Source organism: Artemia sp. Qi Xiang Cuo, chromosome 12 (genome assembly GCF_049724085.1).
Source record: "Artemia sp. Qi Xiang Cuo chromosome 12, ASM4972408v1, whole genome shotgun sequence".
Lineage (NCBI taxonomy): Eukaryota > Metazoa > Arthropoda > Branchiopoda > Anostraca > Artemiidae > Artemia > Artemia sp. Qi Xiang Cuo.
In genome coordinates this window covers 28,285,061-28,307,770 of record NC_142805.1, presented here as the reverse complement: position 1 = coordinate 28,307,770, position 22,710 = coordinate 28,285,061, and the positions used below count along the sequence as shown (strand labels likewise).

At 34.8% G+C, this 22,710-nt stretch overlaps 1 protein-coding gene across 4 annotated transcripts in view; it reads left to right on the top strand.

The window, feature by feature from the left end:
* Window positions 1-436: 436 nt before the first annotated feature.
* LOC148945963 (putative aarF domain-containing protein kinase 5) overlaps window positions 437-22,710 on the top strand; it is an 80,153-nt gene continuing 57,879 nt past the window's right edge. For 2 of the 4 annotated variants that reach the window (XM_089097860.1, XM_089097863.1), the window contains exon 1: window positions 625-646. The gene's annotated coding sequence lies outside the window, so the exon portion shown is untranslated. Of the gene's footprint in view, window positions 647-15,486; window positions 15,513-22,710 lie in introns of those variants that run through there. The other 2 variants (XM_089097862.1, XM_089097861.1) reach the window with 2 other exon arrangements.

Below are 22,710 nucleotides of genomic sequence, written 5' to 3'. Positions count from 1 at the left end.
TCATCAGGTTGATGAAATAGCAAAAAATGCTATAAATATTGACCAGCCAAGTGGGAGACCAATCCCAATTAGAGATATTTACCGATGGAGGCTATCAGATATTAATTTTAATAAGATTAATCCTTTCCTTTCCCCCTTTCCCAATAAGTATCTTTCTAAAATTTATCATAGAATTCGTTCTGGAACAAATGGACTAAATTTCCTTGCATTCTCATATAAGCTTTCTAATTCAAGTGGTTCAATTCCCCTGTCCCCTCTTTGCAGGCATTGTAATATGAATAATGAAACAATTGACCATTGCCTATTTGAATGTAATATGCTGACGTCTGCACAACATACCTTGCTTTCTAAACTGTTAAAATACTTCAAACACCACAAAATCCCACTATCAGCCAAGAGCCTAGCCAACTATACCTGCACACAGAGTATAGAAATCGACATCTATCATCTTATATTTGAACTCCTAGAGTCGAAAGATCTGCTGAAAGATATCTGAATATATCTAATAAATATGAGGCAATCAAGCCAGTAGCTCTGTAGCCCACAGAGTGAAGCAAAAGGAAAAGGGCTAAATAGTTTTACTGAAAAGCCCGCCTGCTGTTAAATAGAAGAAGAAGAAATTTATGAAGGGACTTTAATTACATAAGTAGGCCACAGGCTATTCAGATATATTTTTTTTTTGTACCCTTGAAAATAAAAATTTATCTTTTCACTTGATCCACAATACGGTAAAATTCTACTTTAGCTACTTTTGGCTATCTTGGAATGGGGTTAGGTTAGGAAAATGAAACTTTCAGGGATAGGTCTACAGGCTAAAGTATGTCCCGGGAAGGCATTTTGAAGTACCTACCTCCACTCCGTCTCCCTCTAGAGGGTCCTGAAATTTGCCTACATGACAGGTCTATACCCATTGAAATTTTGACAAAACAACATTTTACCTTAATTTTCAGCTATCAGTTTCTTTTTCTCTGGCTTTAGCTCTGAAAATGCAATTTCATTTATTTGAGCAGAATTTTTGTGCCATATCAATGTTTATTTCCAAAATGTAGGAAATGTATTTGCATATCTTTAAAACCTTATAAATTGGGATTGAGCAAAGTTGTGAAGCTGAAAACTATTTTGTTATACTTCATTTAAGCAGAAGATCTATTTTGCAAGGTTTCACCTCTATAACTCACATATTTTTAAGGTCATCAAAGGTCAGGGCCCTCTAGAGGGAGAAGGAGTGGAGGTAGGTACTTCAAAATACCTTCCCGGGACATACTTTAGCCTGTAGACCAATCCCTGAAAGTTTCATTTTCCTAACCTAACCCCTTTCTAAGATATTCAAAAGTAACTAAAGTAGAATTTTACCCACAATACCAATACTATTTTGTTTCAGTTATGAATTGAGCCATGAATATTAACCTACAGAAAGATGGGAATAGCTTGGCAAAGGGACTCCACCCTCTGACTATTGGAAAAAATTAGTTTATAAGCTTATATAGAATGGTACTATCCAATCTTATAATTAAAAACATTTTAGTCATCTAGTTGGAAAATTTGGCCCATCTGTAGGCTAGGCCTAGGCTATATGAAAAATCTAAATTTGCCAACTAGTTGACTAGCCTAATAACTTCACCCCAGCAAAACTTAATTTTGCCAACTAGTTGACTAATCATTTCTATCGGAAATGAATTTCAGCCCCCCCCCTATATAGGCCAATTCAGGGTTAGGTTAGGTATAGCCTATATACGGGGGGGGGGCTGAAATTAATTTCCGATAGAAATGCTTATTATAATTGTAATCAGCATAAAAAAAGGTATCGAATGGTGTATTCACTTTACTCCTAACTCAATAATATGATTTCATAGAACTTTACCCCTTTTTTTATGCTGATTACAAATATAATAATCATTTCTATTGTAAATGAATTTCAGCCTTCCCCCCTATATATGCCAATTCAGGGTTAGGTTAGCCTAGGTTAGGGGTCAATATATACCAAATCATATTATTGAGTTGGGAATAAAGTGAATACACTATTTGATGCATTTTTAATTCTAATTTTTAAGAAAAAACGCATTAATATTGGAATTTCTAGTCAGCCCCCCCCCCTCTAGCCGATATACCTAACCTAACCCTGAATGGACCTATATAGGGGGGGGGGGCTTTAATTCATGTGTACAAGAAATGCTTATTATAGTCGTAATAACAAGAAAAAAAGGCGGTAAAGTTCTACAAAATCATATTATTGATTTAGGACTAAAGTGAATACACCATTTGATGCTTTTTTTTTGTGCTTATTACAAATATAATAAGCTTTTCAATCGGAAATGAGTTTCAGCCCCCCCCCCTATAGATGCTCAGTAAGGGTTAGGTTAGGTCTAGCCGATATAGGGGGGGGGCTGTAATTCAGTTCTGATAGAAATGCTTGTTATAATTGTAATCAGCATAAAAAAGGCATCGAATGGTGTATTCACTTTATTCCTAACTCAATAATATGATTTCGTAGAATTTGACTAAAAAGGCATTGAATGGTGTATTCACTTTTTTCCTAACTCAATAATATGATTTGGTATATATTGACCAGGTTAGGTTAGGTGTCAATATCTACCAAATCATATTATTGAGTTAGGACTAAAGTGAACACACACTTTTAGGCCTTTTTTTATGCGTATAAAAAAAAAATACCGATCGTATAGTGGAAAATGATGTAAGCCCCCCCCCCTATAGCGGTCCAGGCAGTTGTAGTGGAGTTATCTCGTATATAGGGGGGGGGGGGCTTTAATTAATGTCCACTAGAGAAGCTCATTATATTTGTAAAAAGCATAAAAAAAGGCATTGAATAGTTTATATAATTTATTCCTTACTCAATAATATGATTTGGTAGATATTGACCAGGTTAGGTTAGGTGAAAAGGTGCTGAAATTCATTTCCGATAGAAATGATTATTATATTTGTAATCAGCATAAAAAGAGGCATCAAATGGTGTATTCACTTTATTCCTAACTCAATAATATGATTTGGTAGAACTTTACCAATTTGCCAACTAGTTGACTAATAACTTCTCCCCAGCAAAACTTAATTTTTCCAACTAGTTGACTAATAACTTTTCCCCAGCAAAACTAAAATTTTGCCAACTAGCTGGAAAGAAACATTGCCCCAGAAAACAATTCATTTTCCAACTAGTTGACTGATAATAGTTATAATTTATTCTGAATAGGATAAAATATGTTAATATTATAGGGTTCTTTCAAATTTAATTATCACTATTGTGTTACAACTTCCATTCCTCTTCCTGTCTCCCTCTTAATGAGAGATTTATTTTGAGTTATATACTAAGCTTTGAAGCCAGGGATTTTTTGTTTTAATTCCCAGGATAATTAGTCTTATACCTGGTCCCAAAAGTGAGATTGAATTTGTGAAAGCTTGGAGGATTATTCCTCCTGTCTGTTTAAAGAAAACCAATGCATGTTTGAAGTTTTATTCATTTCTATCTTGCATTTATTGGACATAAATTGTGTATGTTCCTTCTTTTCAGTCTTTGTTTCTTTTCTGTAAGAATATTGTTGTCTCATTTTTAGAATTTTTAATTAATTTTAAGCCACAGAACTAAAAGTCTTCTCCTTCTATAAGTGAATATATATATATATATATATATATATATATATATATATATATATATATATATATATATAATATAAACAAAAAATTGTGAAGAAAGGAAACGAGGACAATTAACAGCCAGTGAAAAAATTGAAAAACTATGCAAATATTTTGGTCAAGGCCTACGCTTGACCGTCCTCAGTGCAGAATAAAACTGATAAAAATATAAAAACAAAACCTTAAAATAAAAACACCAAACTAAAATTGGACGACCCTTTCCTAGTAACGGTGAAAGGGTAACTGAATAATTTTAGTTTGGTGTTTTTATTTTAAGGTTTAGTTTTTATATTTTTATCAGTTTTATTCTGCAACTGAGGACTGGTCAAGCGGAGGTCTTGACCGAAATATTTGCATAATTTTCAATTTTTTCACTGGTTGTTAATTGTCCTCATTTCCTTTCTTCACGATTTTTTGTTTATCATGATTAGCCAGTGTGGTCTCAGAAATTATTTATATATATATATATATATATATATACATATATATATATATAAATATATATATATATATATATATATATATATATATATATATATATATATATATATATATATATATATATATATATATATATATATATATATATATATATATATATATATATATATATATATATATATATATATATATATATATATATATATATATATATATATATATATATATATATATATATATATATATATATATATATATATATATATATATATATATATATATATATATATATATATATATATATATATATATATATATATATATAATTTCTGAGACCACACTGGCTAATCATGATAAACAAAAAATCGCAAAGAAAGGAAGAAAACAAGGACAATTAACAGCCAGTGAAAAAATTGAAAAATTATGCAAATATTTCGGTCAAGACCTCCGCTTGACCGTCCTCAGTGCAGAATAAAACTGATAAAAATATAAAAACCAAACCTTAAAATAAAAACACCAAACTAAAATTATTCAGTTACCCTTTCACCGTTACTAGGAAAGGGTCGTCCAATTTTAGCTTGGTGTTTTTATTTTAAGGATTGGTTTTTATATTTTTATCAGTTTTATTCTGCACTGAGGACGGTCAAGCGGAGGTCTTGACCGAAATATTATATATATATATATATATATATATATATATATATATATATATATATATATATATATATATATATATATATATATATATATATATATATATATATATATATATATATATATATATGGAACTTGGCAGGTTTTACAAAAATGTGCATTTTTACATGAAATTGCATCTCTGTGAACCTGGGGTAAGACTATCTTGCAGAGTGTTGCCTAAGATTGGAAAGCACACTTATAGACAGAGAAGACTTTTAGTTCTGTGGCGTCAAGACTATTTACTCCTGAATTCAGTTTATTTGAATTACCTTAGCTGTAGTGCATTTGTTAAAATCACAAACTTCCAATTTTTGTCGGACTGGGAATAGTATGTTTTTTGTTTCTCTTTATGTCATGTCATTAGCTAAAAAAATTATTCTGAGGAAACGTTACTAGCCAAATAGATGGCAAACAAAAGTGTTTAGAGGGTAAGTTTGTTTCTAGCTAGTTGGATAAAGAAAATATTGCTGGGGAAAAGTTGCTAGTCAACTAGTTGGAAAATAGTTGTTTTCTGGGGCAATGTTTCTTTCTAGCTAGTTGGCAAAATTAAGTTTTGCTGTCGACTAGCTGGAAAAATTAAGTTTTGCTGCAGAGAAGTTATTAGTCAACTAGTTGGAAAAGGAAAGTTTTGCTGGGGCAACATTTATTGTCAACTAGTTGGCTAATTTAAGTGCTGCTGGGGAAAAGTTATTGGTCAACTAGTTGGAAAAATTAATTAAAAATTTTAAAAATGAGACAAAAATATTCCTCCAGTAAAGAAACAAAGACAGATAAACGAAGGAACATACACAATTTTTGTCCAATAATTGCAAGATAGAAATGAACAAAAATTCAACTATGCATCCATTTTCTTTAAACAGACAGGAGGAATAATACTCCAAGCTTTGACAAATTCAATATCACTTTTGGGACCAGGTATAATAAGACTAATTATCCTGGGAATTAAAACAAAAATCCTTGGCTTCAAAACCCAATATATAACTAAAAATAAATCTCCCATTAAGAGGGAGACAGGGAGAGAGACAGAAGTAGTAACACAATAGTGATAATTAAATTTGAAAGAACCCTATAATATTAACATATTTTATGCTATTCAGAATAAATTCTAACTATTATTAGTCAACCAATTTACAAAATTAATTGTTTTCTGGGGCAATGTTTCTTTCCAGCTAGTTGGCAAAATTAAGTTTTGCTGGGGAAAAGTTATTAGTCAACTAGTTGGAAAAATTAAGTTTGGCTGGGGAGAAGTTATTAGTCAACTAGTTGGAAAACAAAAGTTTTGCTGGGGCAACATTTATTCTCAACTAGTTGGCAAATTTAAGTGTTGCTGCAGAGAAGTTATTAGTCAACTAGTTGGAAAAATTAATCAAAAATTCTAAAAATGAGACCAAAATATTCCCCCAGAAAAGAAACAGACAGATAAATGAAGGAACATACACAATTTATGTCCATTAAATGCAAGATAGAAATGAATAAAACTTCAAATATGTATCCAGATTCTTTAAACAGACAGGAGAAATAACCCTCCAAGCTTTGACAAATTCAATCTTACTTTTGGCGTCAGGTATAAGACTAATTATCCTGGGAATTAAAACAAAAAATCCCTGGCTTCAAAGCCCAATATATAACTCAAAATATATCTCCCATTAAGAGGGAGACAGGGAGAGAGACAGAAGTTGTAACACAATAGTGATAATTAAATAAAAAAAAACCCTATATTATTAACATATTTTATGCTATTCAGAATAAATTCTAATCAGTCTGTGGGGAATTCATTGAGTATATATAATTCAGTCTATATATTTTTCCATTGGGGGAGGTAGGGGTAAAGTTTATTGGCATTCCATAAGAAATAATATTGCATAAGGGAACACTTAGCCCCCTCCCCTATTAAGGAAAGGTATTTTCATAGGATATAGGCTAGCCTATACAAAACTGCTGACATAATTTCTCAGATTGGCTTTGTTTGAAATTATAAAGCAACTACTGATGAGAATTAAGCACAAAAAATAATACAAACCAACAAAATCATTGAAGTTTTCTAGGCTATATATTCTTGGACTATGTCTGGTCTCATTAGGGGTATTAGGGTGAAATTACAATGGTAACAACTAGTGGATTTGGAACCAGAGTATCAATGCACAATCAGAGCTATTGAGAAGGAAACACTAAAGTTCTGAAACAACAAAAAAAATCCTAAAATACTTGCCCATATTATTCTTGAAAGTGCTTCACTTTACTCCCCCACCTAATGTGCAAAAAATAGCCTGAATAATATATTTCCTATGCATTTTTCTGTTTCTTGATTTTGTTGACATTTCTTCTTTGCTGTAAAATCTTTTTGAACAGAAGAATTATAGTACATAATCAAGATATTGAAAAATGCATGGCAAATGTATAATTTGGGCTACATATTTGCAAATTTGGGGAGGGGATTAGAGGTAAACTATAGCAAAGTGCTTTTAGAAAAGATATAAGTAAGTCTTTTAAGATTTGTTAAAGTTGTTTTCAGAATGTTGTAGTGTAAAGCCTTGAATTAGGTTATGGAAAATTTTTGACATAATGATTTTTTTTTTTTTTTTTAATGTAATAGGCCTTTTGGTAATATTTTTGTATGTGACCTGCTCTCATTAACTGCTAAAATAACGAAAAAGAATAGTAGTCTTCCATTCAATTTCCTAATTGCCACTGCTTTTTTATGCCACAGTATCTACTTTGCTGATTATTATTTGATTATAGGCTTTTTAATTGGCATTATTTTGTTTATTTTTAAGAAATATACACAAAATATCTGATTATAGGCTTTTTAATTGGCATTATTTTGTTTATTTATAAGAAATATACACAAATAATGCAAACCAACAGGATCAGTTTATAGCCTAATATTATATCTGGCCCAATTAAAGCGGGAAGGGGGGGGGGGGCTGCCATGCAATTGTCATAGTTGTGATGATTATATTAGAAAATAGTGATGAATAGGAAATCAAATCGTGCTACTATTTTTTCCTAATGGTGTTTAGTTCAGAGAAAGCCATTCAAAGACTGTTACCAAATTTTCGTACTATAGCACTGAGCTCCTGATTGCTTCCAAAATAATAATCACTACCGTGACAATTGAATCAGGGCTCCCCCCACCCCTCTCTTTTTATATGGCTACATTTAGTTCTAGGCTGAAAAAAAAATTGATTTGTTTGTATTTTTTGTTTTGTGTTTATTTATTTTTTTTTTTATCAAAAGATTGTTCATATTGCAAAATAATGCCAATTTAAAAAATTAAAGTTTTTTCTGTATCTTTTGCCTGTGTTTGGTTTCATTAGTGGAGCAGGAATGCAATTATTATGCTAGTAACCATTATATTCAGAAACAGTGTTTAGCAGGGAATTGAATGGTACTATTCTTTTGTCCTTATAATACTTAGTTTAGAATGACAATTTCTGTATCATTCTTTTTTAAACTTTGGAAGGACATTCTAAGTTTGTTTAGGCTACTACATTATATCTTGTTCACAAAATAACAGAATTGTATTTGTTGTAACTCATGATGGCTTTCAAAAGAATAGTCCAGGAAGTGTGTAAAAAAAAGAGCCTAACCAGGAACAAATTGCAAGAGAAAAGATTCTTTGACTACCCAACTCAAAAAATGTGCTGATTCCAAATATGCAAAGTTGGCTCATCTATCTGTTTCACAAATGTGTTTTTTTTTAGGTTGAGGTTGATTTTGAGGGGGTTAATTTCATGTTTCATATATAGGCATACAACAACAAAAGGTTGATTTTGAGGGGGTGAATTTCATGTTTCATATATAGGCATACAACAACAAAATTGATGTTGAGAATAGTGTGATAAGTCATGGCGATTATGAAAATCACTTTTATTTGAATGTAAAATTAAAACTTGGGTTTTTTAAGGTTGAGGTTGATTTTAAGAAGGTGAAATTTGTGCCTCCATGTAAAGGCATACTACAACAAAATTTATGTCTAGAATAGGGTATTAGTTCATGGTGATTATGAAAATCACCTTTATATGAGCATAAAACCAAAAATTGGGATTTTTGAGGAGGTGAATTCGTTTTTACCACAGTTTATATAATTAGCAGTATGATCATTCTCTATCTCACCCATTATAAAAACCTGGACCGGGGTTAGCTTGTTTCTACATTAGCTTTATTTCCGTTTTGGCAGATATAAACATAGGCGAAGTCAGATTAGCGGGAATGCAGGTTAGTCTATTTCCGACTGTTTCCATCAAAGTGCATTGAAATAAACGGAAACAAAGCTAATGCAGAAATAAGTGGGAGGAGCTTTTTGTTCACGAAGAGCAGAAATGATCTGCGATAAGCTTACAGGTATATTCTGTCTACTGTGGTTTTTACATATAAAGGCATACAGCAACAAAACTGATGTCTAGAATAGGGTACTAGATCACAGGGATTATGATAAACCACGCTTAGTCTGAAAGAAATCAGTCTTGAAAAGTAGTAAGACAACTATCACCCAATCATTTTTCCATATAAAGGCATACAACAAAAAAAATTATGTCTAGAATCGGGTACTAGATTATGGTGATTATGAAAATATCCTTTATTTTAATGTAAAACTAAAAATTATGTTTATTATCACCATGATGAACATGAAAATTGGTACTATTTTACCAAACAGTAAGAATATGAGAAGTGAGGTTTCATAATGGGTGGTATACTTAGAGATCACTTACCTATATCCTTGAGTTTCGCTTGCCCATTCTCTGAAGTAAAGAAAAGCGCAGCTCCAAAGCTCAAAGTTGTGCAAGATTGGAAGCTCGATGATGCTGCGATCCAACAGTATCAACAAGTGTGTAATAGAATTCTTGAAAAGATTCAAGTCCCTTTCCCGCTACTGATGTCCAACAGTGACATCCTGGCCGAAGAGCAGAAACTTCTGTTGAACATTTACTCTGCCTCAATATGCCATGCCCTTCGGTGTGCCGAATCAGCAGCCGTACCCTCTCGAAAAGTTCGAGTAAACACTGAAATTAGAGGATGGTCCACTAACCTAAATTTAACAGAAGCATGCAAGACTGCAAAGTTCTGGTTTCGCCTATGGTGTGACAGTGGTAATCCAAGATTTGGGCAAGTCTGGAAAGTGAAGAATCATACTAAACGTGCCTTTGCCAAAGCCTTGTCTAAATACTGTAGAGACATAATTGACGAATACAGCAAGAAAAGCAAGTCCGATCCCAAACTCCTTTGGCGGAATTTAGTGAAGCCCAAAGAATCGACCTCTGAGGTCCCCCTTTCAACAAAAGAGGCCTGGAATACTTACTTCACCGATCAGTTCAAAAGTCATGACCAAGCGCTACGGAATTCTTACCGGAGTGAGCTAGATGAAATGCTAAAGTTGCCAATAGAGAACATGGTAGTTAATAGAAGTATAATACGTGAATGCCTGAAAAAGCTAAAAAAGAAATTTTCGAGAGGTTTCGATAAAATTTGTGGCCAGCATTTACTCTATGGTAGTGAACAACTTCTTGAACATGTGTCATTATTATTCCAAATTATCGTTACCAGAGGTATCGTCCCAGATACCTTTTGCATTGGTGTAATAACACCTATTCTCAAACCAGGGAAGCCTCCCTCCCAGTGCTCTTCATATAGGCCCATTACTGTGTCGACTACACTATGTAAACTATTTCAGCTTCTTATTTGTGACGAAATTAGAAGCAAGTGCTTGGTTCCCCCACACCAGTTTGGGTTCCAGCGATCGCTTGGATGTGATCATGCCCTTTACTTGCTGGTGTCTATACTGACTGACGCTGAGAATGACAATGATTCTTCAGTTTTAGCAGCCCATGATCTTGCCCGTGCTTTCGATTCGTCTATCCACGAACATATTTTACCCTCTGCAGCAGAGAGAGGCGTAGAAAATTCGGTCATTGGACCTCTTGATTCAATGTATAGTAATCTTCGTGTTAGGATAAAGTGTCCTGGTTGGGATTGTGATATGCTTTTAGAAATTGATATACCAGTGAATAAGGGTATTAGGCAAGGAGCAGTAAATTCACCAGATTTATTCAATAATTCTGTAATCAAAGTGCAACATGAAGCACCAACAACGTGTATTTTATGTGGGATTGATGTGTCGCTCATAGGTTATGCCGACGGCATTTTAAACATTAGTAGAACCCTAAATGGAATAAAGAGTTGTTTTAGTGCATCAAAGGTAGAATATATTCGTGTCGGCCATACATTTAATCCATCGAAAACTGAATTGTTATTTTTCAATTATAAAGTGTCGACTGAGGACATATGCGTTATGCTAGATGATACGGAAATCAAACCTGTTCCATCACTTACTTACCTTGGAGTCCCAATCGGTACGTCACTCAAGGCCACACGTGTACTTATTATTGCTGATACCCTTAGAAAAGTTCGTTCTGCATATGGAAAGCTTGTCCTGAGCAAGGCGAGATTTAGTCGTGATATTTTAACCCAATTGTATAATGCATTTGTTTTACCGAGTTTTCTCTACATCTCTCCGTTTTGGAGTTGCTTCACACAGACAGAGAAGAAAAAGTTGCGCACGATTTATTTTAAATATGCTAAGTATCTGCTTGGACTACAACCATGGTCCAAACACTGGTATTTGATCAGTAGATTTGGATTGATAGACCCTGCCTTGGCAGTTCCTGCCAGAGTAGCGAGTTTTCATAAAAAGTTCATGACTCTAGGTCATCCTTGGGTAACTCTTCAGGGACAGACTTGAGTTGAATTTCGATGTTGAGGGCCCATTTCATTGTATATATTAGTGTTAAACCGTACTTTGTTGTTTGTCTTTTTTTTTGCATTTTTTTCACTTTTTTATACTCTGCTGCCCATTGTATCTTTTATAGTTTTAGCAGGTAATAAATCTATTTTATTATTATAATTATTATTAATGCTAATAAAATAAAACAAATTAGGATGAAAATATATTAGTTTATGAACAAAATTGGGCTAAAGTTTAAATATAGTTCCTGCAGTGAGAAACCATTTGTTTATACCTCAACAAGGCAGAAAAAACCTGTTTTCATAAAGATCTTTGCAATACAATTGTCAGGCACTTACCACTTTGTAAAACAGTATCTAAAAATTATATGTTTATTGGTTGCTAGAAACTACCAATCTGAATGTGTTTGACAATTTTCAGAATGAAAGATATGTTATTTGCAGATCTGAAAAATTTTGGGCAGGTCTGTCATCAGATTTGGTCATTGAGCAGGTCCTCGTGCACTTGTTGAAAACTAACAGTGGTCTTACAAGGGGAAGCAGCATGAATGAGTTGGAGAGGCTGACTTGGCTACTTTCAGCACCAACTTGTTGTGCAATTAATTTGTTGATGCAAAATTTTGCTAAGGTCCAATACTAGACAAGCATCAGCACAAAGAAGTTACAGAGTTGAGAAATTGAATGTTACAACAACCATGACACCAGCAAGCTTGTTTGCTTTCTTGCTGAGAATACCCCTTTTGCAGAAGACCTGAGCTTGCAAAACATCACTTCTGGATTTATGGCTGATGAAAAAGTCAACTTCAACACAGCTAGATTTGTCAGACAAGAAATCATAGATAGTATAACAGGGGAAAACATCAACATGTACACATTCAAGAAAAAGTTGGTGGCTGTAATGCTTGCTAATAAAGCTGCACCAGTTATTTAATGGACAGTCAGTTGCTGTTGATCCAGCATTGCTGTTTCAGCAGCTGGTGACATTGCTGAAAATAGCAATAATAATTTGGAGTCATACTTTGAGTATGAATTGTGCTTGCTGCTTTGTGACCTTTTGAAGCAAACAGACTTCCACAATTAGCTGATAAGCCTGCCCTCACCAATGTGATGTGGCATCTAGTTGCAGAGCAGCAGCCAAAAGCTGAAGACTTCATCAAAGATTTCAGTGACAAGCATATAGTTCATGGTGGTTGGTCACTGCTGCAACAAATCCCTTGGGAAAATAACTCGACTTATGATAATATCTGCCAGAAGTACATTGCACGGAAATACGCGTTGCAAAGGACGTCAGGGGTTTTCAACAGATACAACCAAGCACCTTCAATCAAAGATGTCACCCATTTGAGATGGAAAGGGTCACAATCATACCTGCAGATATATTTTAACAGGAGTATGGTCTATTCTACAAAGAAACAAGTGTTCCTAAGCAACTTCAAGAATAAGCAAGCAATCATAGCCACGACCAGTGAGTACCTGACCAAAGCTGGGGGTCAGTTATACCAGGCAGAAGGTGATGCTTATTTTCCCATTGCTCTAACTACAGTTCGATCTGCTTCTTTTTTGCCTACTGTTCTGGTTGGTGACGACATAGATCTGCTTACACTCCTGTGCTATCACGCACAGAAAGGTAGCCAAGCGATCTACTTTTACTCTGAGCCTCGAGCTGGAATCTCAGAGAATAGAATTTGGGATATAAATGCAACGAAACTCAAACTTGGATCTCATATATGTAGCACAATCCTGTATGTCCACGCCTTCCTTGGGTGTGATTCAACTTCTTGTATCTATGGCATTGGGAAGTCAGTGGGACTACAGCTTCTGATTAAAAAAAAAAGTTTTATAAATCTGCTAAAGTTTTTATGGACCCACTATCCGCCAAGAATGAGATTTCAGCAGCTGAGGAGAAAGCAATCATGCTTTTATATAAGTACCCAGGCTCAATTTAAACCTCAATCAGTTGTGTCATCTCAAATTCATCAAGAAAGTTACAACATCTGCTTTGTATGTTGAGTCTAAAGTTCTCTCTCCCACCAATGATGCTTGCAGCTTCCACTCATTTCAGGTTTATTTGCAAGTTAGATCATGGAAAACCCTGGGATGTAATCTTGACCCTACCCAGTTTGGTTGGGTAATTCATAATGGACTATATTGTCCTATTTTTGGTGAACTCCCAGCTGCCCCCAACTATCTTCTTGCAGTTTTACACTGTAACTGCAATACCAACTGCTCAAATATGCAATGCACTTGCAAAAGAAATGGCATGAAATGAACCTGGGGCTGTGGACATTGCAAGGGAACAAGTTGTGCTAACTGTGTTACAACTGAGTTTCTTGGAGCTGATGATCTGGAAGATAACAAAGATCTATGAACTTTGATTTTTCAATTTTTTATCACATTTGTATATCATATAACTGAAAAAGTCGAGAATATTTTAATTGTTGGTTAAAACATCGAACTGGTTGATAATTGTCATTCTACATTTCAAGACTGGTTTCTTTCAGATTAAGTGTGATTTAACACTATTGGAATATTTAAATGAAAGTTTTAATTTTACGTTCAAATAAAGGTGATTTTCATATTTCGTGATCTAGTATCCTATTCTAGACATCAATTTTGTTGCTGTATGCCTTTATATGTAAAAACGAATTCACCTCCTCAAAAAACCTAATTTTTTGTTTTACGTTCATATAAAGGTGATTTACATAATCATTGTGATCTAATACCCTATTCTAGACATAAATTTTGTTGTAGTATGCCTTTACATGGAAGTACAAATTTCACCTTCCTATAATTAACCTCAACCTCAAAAAACCTAAGTTTTAATTTCACGTTCAAATTAAAAGGGATTTTCATAATCACCATTACCTATTATACCATTCTAGACATCAATTTTGTTGTTGTACGCCTATATATAAAACACAAAATTCATCCCCTCAAAATCAACCTCAATTAAAAAAAGAAAAAAAAATATTTATGAAACAGATAGATGAGCCAACTTTGCATATTTGGAATCAGCACATTTTTTTGAGCTGGGTAGTCAAAGAATCTTTTCTCTTGCAATTTGTTCCTGGTCAAACTGTTCCTTTCCTGGACTAGAAAGCATTTTAAAATGGCTTCTGCTAAAAGACAAAACTCCTATTTCTCGAAGAACACCAGAAACAAGACCAAAATAAGAGCACCATCTTCAATAGGTGCTATTTTTCCATTTAAAATATATTCCACAAATTAAAGATCTTAAGAAAATCAGCTTATTTGAGCAACATATTTGGGACATTCAATATATTAACTTTGTGTTGGGAGCAGAGGGAGGGATTAAAACCTTTTGTCTTCCAATTTGCCAAAACGTGTTTGCCCTATAAGATCCTGTGGGAATTAGAATCTATTCATGTCTAATTAAGACGGTAACTTAAAATGAACTATATGGTACCAGGTTATCAGTATAGCATTTTTGCAATCTCTCAGGAATGGCATAGGGTGGCAAGATGGAATTTTCAGGGATTGTTGGTGGGCCTAGAGGACTTCAGACTTGGGAGCAGATGGGGGGGAGGCTCAAAATTGTTTTATTTTTGATTGGCTAGGGGGGGGGGTTAAATAATTTTTATTTTTCTCTCTTTCTCTTACCTGTTTTTTGTTTTTTATTTAGCATCTAATTGTAATTCAGCTTCACATATACTTATCTCCATTATCCTTTTCAAATTACTCTATTTGCAATTCCTCATCACAATCTAAAATAAAAAGCTATTAGTAAAGCAGTGATTAACAATACCTTCTCCTTACTTGTTACCAATTCCAACGAAACGAATTTATAACCATGATTAAAAAAAGCTTGAAGAGAAATACTTCAAGTACTGACATAAAAGGGATGTGGAAGACTAAGGGGCTATTTGATTATATTTCTGGTTGTTCACCTGCTACTTCAATAGCATGACTGCTGTATCTGCAGTTTCAGACAGCTGGGGTGCTGCTAATCAATTAGTTTGTGTGTTCATGTGGTAAGCAAAATAAAAAATTCTTGATTTCTCAAAAACGGCTGGAAAATAAATAATACAAAATTATCCTTTTTACTACCATTTTGAGGAGGATTACAATTATCATCCTTTTTTTGGTCAAGTATCTTAGCTGATTTATTTATTGTATTGATTTACCTGTTATCAATATTTTTGCCATTTTCCTTGACTGAATGTCAAAACCAGATCCACCTGGCCCCCACTTGGAAGGGGGCCAGTCTTGGGGAGATGCAATACTCTCCCCAAATCAAGTCCCCAATCCTGCATTGGAAATTGAAACTGAAACATCTGATGATAGCCAAAACAACACCATGATCACAGTTCAGGAAAGACCAGAAACCAGCACAGTAGAAACTGAGTTCATCACTGTACAGAGAAAATCAAAAAGGAAGAAGCCATCTACTAGTCCTCTACAGGCTACAAACCATAGAGGCCATTACCAAACCACCCAACCATTCCTAATTCATAACCCAACCCAACAAACTACAGAGAAATACATCCATGATGGAACAGTTATAAGACTGATTCCAAAATCCCTGGAGACACTATTCTTACCTAAGAACATACAGCAGATAAGATTAACGCTCTTCAAGGCCCTAAGATGCAATTTCAGCATCAACATAGCTAGAGATGGCTTATTAGAAGTTCTGTTCCCAGAAGCTAACCATGCCAACACAGCTATACAGCTAACAATTGTTGGACGCATCCAAGTGACAACTGAAAAGTGGAAACCTCAGCCAAAAGAAGGAAAAATTGTAGTATACAACATACCACCTGAAATCCCTGAAGCTGAACTAAAAGAGGGTTTAATGACAGCCAATGGGGAAGACATTCCAGTTAAGACTATCTACTTCCTAAGTAAACCAGGAATAAACACTCCACAAACAAGTAGGACTGTAATTTTCATATTGGATGGACAACCCCAGATCACCCAACAAATATTTCTATTTGGGCAGCCAAAGGCAAATAAAGCATACAAGGATAAACCAATTCAGTGTAAAAAGTGCCATAGACTAGACCATACCTACAAGCATTGCAAAACCACAATAAACAAATGCATAGTGTGCCAAGAAGAACATAAAAGCAATGACTGTAAAGCCCAACCTAAATGCATAAATTGCAATGGCCCCCATCAGTCTGACAATAGAAGACTATGTCCTAAATACAGAGAGCGTCTTAACATAATTAGAATGGCAGAAATAAAAAATATACCAATTCCATTTTCTGCCCCACAAGTAAGTAAATACAACCAGCCAGTTATCCCCTCGGAAACAGTTCCATACCCACCCCTCTCCCCAACCTACAGCATGCGTGAGACCCCGTGGACACTAAGGACATCTAGCACACCACAAAAATCTCCAATACCTGCAAGATTCTCTTCCCTGTTGCCTGCCCCAGCAAGCACCAGCTCCAACAACAGCAATAGGCAAGCAAGACCCACAAGCCTACCAGGTATCAAGCAAAACCCCAAGCCATTAGCTCCAGTAGCATCAGCCACAAACCAGGCCACAGAAGCAATGTCCATCAACACAGCCAAGGCAATCACCAACCTCATAGCCTACACCATGGCAAGTGCTTTCCTTTCCCAAGCTAAAATGCCCCAAGGACTTAAGGCAGTCATCATGAGAGAACTAGCCACAAAAAACTTCTCTAAAAGCTTAGTACAGACTGCAGAGCTAGATCTAATCACCATCCAAAATAACCCTCAAGCTTACCACTATATGGCCAATGCATAAAGTCCAAAGCCACAACCATCCATTACAAAACCAGAGCAAAACAACACTAAAGATCCTCCAATGGAACACACGCTCACTATCAAAAGAGAAGCTAGACCAGCTGCTCATGTATATTAATGTAAAAGATACACATGTTATATGTCTCCAGCAAACCCACCTTGACCAAGAAAGGACACTATGGGTAGAAGGATATGAGCTGTACAGGAAAGAAAGATCATCAGGCAGGAAAGGAGGGGGTGGCTATCTTTGCAAGGAAAGATGTTAAGAACAACTTCATAATACCAAAGGAATACCCTAATGAGGTTGATGTAGCTGGAGTAAAAATAAGTCTTAAAGATAGAGAAACACTAACAATATACTCCTCTTACAATCCCAATGGTAACCAAGAAGCTAAGGAATTCCTTACAGAAATTGCACCTAAGATGATTCATCAGAAAATAATAATAGCAGGAGACTTCAATGCTCATAGCCCTACTTGGGGAGGAAAGAAAACCAACAAGGCAGGCCAATTTTTAGAAAACCTACTAAATGAATTCCCAGAAATGTCAATAGCCACACCACATGGTATGAAGACCTATTACGACTGCAAAACTAACCTTTTCTCCACCATTGACCTGCAACTAATGCCAAATAAACTATCTAAATACTCAAAAAGAAGTACAATCCCTCACCTACTAACAGACCACTATGCCATACTGGTAGAAATTGGTAGAACTGTTTATGAAGAATAAGAGTACCCACCAAAATTTAACAATTAACAATAACAATAACAATCACACAGCAATCCACAACTATCAACAACAGCAACAGCAACCGTACAAGAAAATCGAAATATATTTTCTTGATTATTATCGCTTCTAATCAGTAGTTGTACCAAACCTATCCTGCTCAAGTCATCCTCAGGGCTATACTGTGGTGTTTATCCTTCCCATAGTATAGTGCAGACGGTTTGATATCATCTATTTTCCCTTCTTATTTTAGTTTTATATTTGTGTTTAAAGCTTTTTCCAATAGGCAATGTTCAGAAGTCCTCCAAAAAAAACGTCCCCCCAGATCCCAAATCAAATTCCATAGTGAAAGATACCCATCCTGGCTGGTCAAGCACATTATCTGAAAGTTCTAATGATAGCTCCAATTCGGAGAATAGGACAATGATAACTGTAGGTCCTAATGCAACCATAAATGATGATAATGGGTTTCAAGAGGTCCTCTCTAGAAGCTCTAAAAAAAGGAAAAAAATCTCCCCAATTAAAAGCATTTCCCCTCTCCCTGCCCAAGATCCTTCCTCCAAAAACTTACAAATTTACATTAAAATTACACCCACTACACCCTTTGAAATAAAATTGATCACTGCAATAAGAGTTGCAATTTTTAAATTGCTTAAATCAATGTTCTCTCTTAACATTAACCGTGATGGATCTCTGCTTATAGCTGTAGAAGATCAGAAATCAGCAGATACAATAATTAACCTTAAATCCCTTCTGAATATCCCAATTATTGCATCTAATTGGAACCCAAAACAATCACCAACAAAAATTGTAGTTTATAATGTTCCCCCAGAGATATCTACTCAGGAGTTAAAAGAAGGCCTCTCAGATAGGGCTGGAAACACAATCCCAGTTGAGGATGTTACCCAACTTGGAAAACCTAACTCTACTGGCCTAAAAACTAGTAGATCCTTCTTATTCACACTAAAGGATAAAATTGATATCCCAGAAAAATTATTCCTATTTGGGCAAATCAAACCACACAAGGAATACAAACCTAAGCCTATTCAGTGTCAGAAGTGTTTCAAACTGGGACACACGACAAACAAATGCAATGAAATTCTCCAAGAGTGTAGTAATTGTAAATCTTTCCATCCTAAAGAGCTGACAACTTGCAAAAACACCCAGCCTACATGCATCAATTGCAAAGGTCCACATGAATCTACAAATAAATCATTATGCCCTGCATACAAGAAAAGAGCTCTAACACTCCAAATATCAACAGAGAAGGCCATCCCATACCCCTTTGCAGCAATGGAAGCAAATGCTGCCCAACAATACCAAATAAAGCCTGTAATGAAACCAACCAAAACCCCCAAGACAAATGCCCCAAATGCATCAAGCACCCCATATAAAACAATATCTTCTAAGCCCCCTAGCTCAAATCCCTATCAGAAGGAATCACCAAGCCAGCAAGCCTTGTTTTCCGGTGAGATGAGGCCAGCCTGGCCCTCCCTCCCAAGAAGAAACAAACCAGAAACACTACCTGGAATCAATCCCTTAACCAACAAACAGGATGCACTACCAAAAATGCAATCCCCAAATATATGCTTATTCATTCTAAACTGTAATGCAGTTCAGGCCATGAACATACATCAACTACAGAAAACAAAAATTATTGCAGAATTGGCAAAAATCTACATCCCAGATGATATGCTCATTCAAGCAAAAAAAGATCTTGCTTTACTTTTAACAAAGCTGAACATTGATACACAGTCATATGAAGAATAAATCAACAACACAACATTTATCAATACTCCAATGGAATGTAAGATCACTCACAGAAAATAAGCTAAATGAACTAATATCATTTATGAATAATAATTCCATTAATATTGCTTGCCTCCAGGAAACTCATTTAACCCAAAATCAACAAATTAAGTCTCTGGGATACACTATCCTGAGAAAGGATAGATCTTCAGAGAGAAAAGGAGGTGGTGTAGCTTTATTAGTTAATAATATCAAATATTGTCAAAATATCAAATATCAAAATATCAAATATGATTTCAAATAATAATGAATTAGCTGTTGCTACCCCTCCAAACCTAAATACATATTTTAACCCCAAAAGTGCCAAATTCTCCACAATTGACCTACAAATTGTGTCTTTGAATTTTTTGAACAAAATTTACATAAATAAAATTGATAGTCTGTGTACTGACCACTTTGCTATAGTTTGCTCCCTAAATGAACCTGCTGAAACTTCTTCTCTTACTTCCAAATATATCAACACTAAAGCAAATTGGTCTATTTTCCAAAATAAGCTAAATGATGAAATTACAAGTTTCACCCAAAGTTCATGCATTTCTAACACAACAGTTGACACACATGCTGAAGCCTTGACATCTTTACTAATAAATACAGCTAATCATGCTATCCCCAGGACAACACCTAAGAAAACATTCCCTAAACAAATTCCTAAAGCATGGTGGACAAATGAGTGCCTAAATAAATGGAAGATAAAAAAGGCAGCTAGGACAGAATTCATAAAAAAACCAACACCTACTACATATTTAAAAAAATTACAAGCAGAATCTAATCTAAAAAGGACTATAATAGATGCTAAATATAAATACTGGAATAATTTTGCAAATAATCTCTCCAGAGAAATGCATGAGCCAATTATACATAAAGTCATAAGCCACATATGTGGGAAAAAGACTTCTCCCAACCCACTCCTGTATGAGCTTATACATAATAATACCCATTATGGCAATGATATTGAAAAGGCTAACCTATTTGCAACTCTTTTTGTTAATAAGCTAACATCAAACAATCAAAGCAATCTGTCCACAATTCCTATGAACCCTAGTTACCAACCACGCCCAGGATCCGAGTACATAACTAATCCATTTTCAATCCAGGAATTGAATAATGCAATACATCATATTAGGTCCAAAACTAGCAGCAGCTATGACAATATACACCCTACATGGATAAAGAATCTCACACCTTCATACAAACACGAACTGCTAAATTGTTATAATCACGCTTGGGCATCCTCTAGGTTCCCCAATATATGGAAATGTTCGTCCCTCCTACCAATCCTAAAGAAAAATAAACCAAAAGATAACCCTGAGTCTTATAGGCCCATAATGATTATACCTGTGATGGGGAAAATAATGGAGAAAATGATTTATCACAGACTCCTCTGTTTTGTTGAGAAAAATAACATGATCCCACACACTCAAACTGGATTCAGGAAATACCACTCCTCAACAGATGCTTTCATTTTGCTAACAAATGCAATAAATGAATCTTTCTCAAAAAATAATATCCTAGTGGCAGCTTTCCTTGATTTTGAAGGAGCATATGACAATGTGAACCACCAAATCCTTTTAAATAAATTTGCAAACCTTGGAGTACCTCCCAAGCTAGTATCCTTTATTAAATCCTTCATAGAAGTGCGAAGTTTCATTGTTTGTGTTGGTTCAGCCTCTTCACCCCAAAAGACAATATCCAAAGGCCTACCTCAGGGAGCAGTCCTCAGTTGCCTCCTATTTGCCCTATATCTCTGGGACATGAACCTACCCCACACGAATCTACAATATGCTGATGATCTGGTGCTATGGTCATCTGGCAACACCTTTCAGATAGCACAGTCAAATCTGCAAAAGTCACTTTTCCAGTTTGAAAAATTCTCTCAACATTCAGATTTACCCATTGCACCCACCAAGTCAAAAATAATCCAATTTCACAGGAAGCGAAACCATGTTAATGCAAAACTAACTCTAAATAAAACAACTATTCCAGAAGATAATAATATTAATTACCTAGGTCTCATGCTTGACCAAAAACTTAATATCCAACTCCACATTTCAAACACAATAAAAAAATGTTATATAAAAGCAAATATAATAAAAATAATTATTTAAACACAATGGTGTTGAAAGTATAAAACCTTACTCCAGTTTTATAAATCACATATAATACCCCATATTGACTATGGGCTCATTGTATATGGTGCATGTGCAAAGACCCAGATGCAAAAAATTGAAACAACACAAAATGATATAATACGTCTCATATTTGGTCTTAGGAAACCCACAAGCACCAAGTTTCTGCTAATGGAGAGTGGATTAACAACAATAAGGGAGAGACGTAGCTTTCTCTTGATAAAACATCTTACAAAAATTGAATCAAATAGCTCACACACATTACATAATTGGTTAAGAAATCCAGCCATGTATAGAGGCATTGCAGATGAGTATGCCAATATTCAAAAGAAGTTCCCTGTACCAGCAAAGTCTATTGCACCTACTTTCCCCCAATCCCCTCCATGGAATTGGTCATTTCCCATAATAAATACTGAATTTTCAAAATGGAATAAAGATTTAACCCCCATTGCTTTTGTTCAGAAAAAATTTGCAGAACTTAATACAATTACCTATAAAAATCACTTCCAAATATTTGTTGATGGGTCAAAAATGAATGAGAAGGTTGCAAGTGGTGTTTTCCTTCCTCACCTGAAAATTGCAATGGGCAAGAGATTATTTGATAATTTATCTATAATGTCTGCTGAGTTAAATGCCATAATCATGGCATTAGAACACCTTAAGCAAAACCAATCTTTGATTGATAATTCGAATAATATTATCATCTATTCCGACTCTTTATCAAGCCTTGAGTTGCTGGCCTCAGCTCCTCAATATAAGTTGGATATTGACACTTATCATTGTC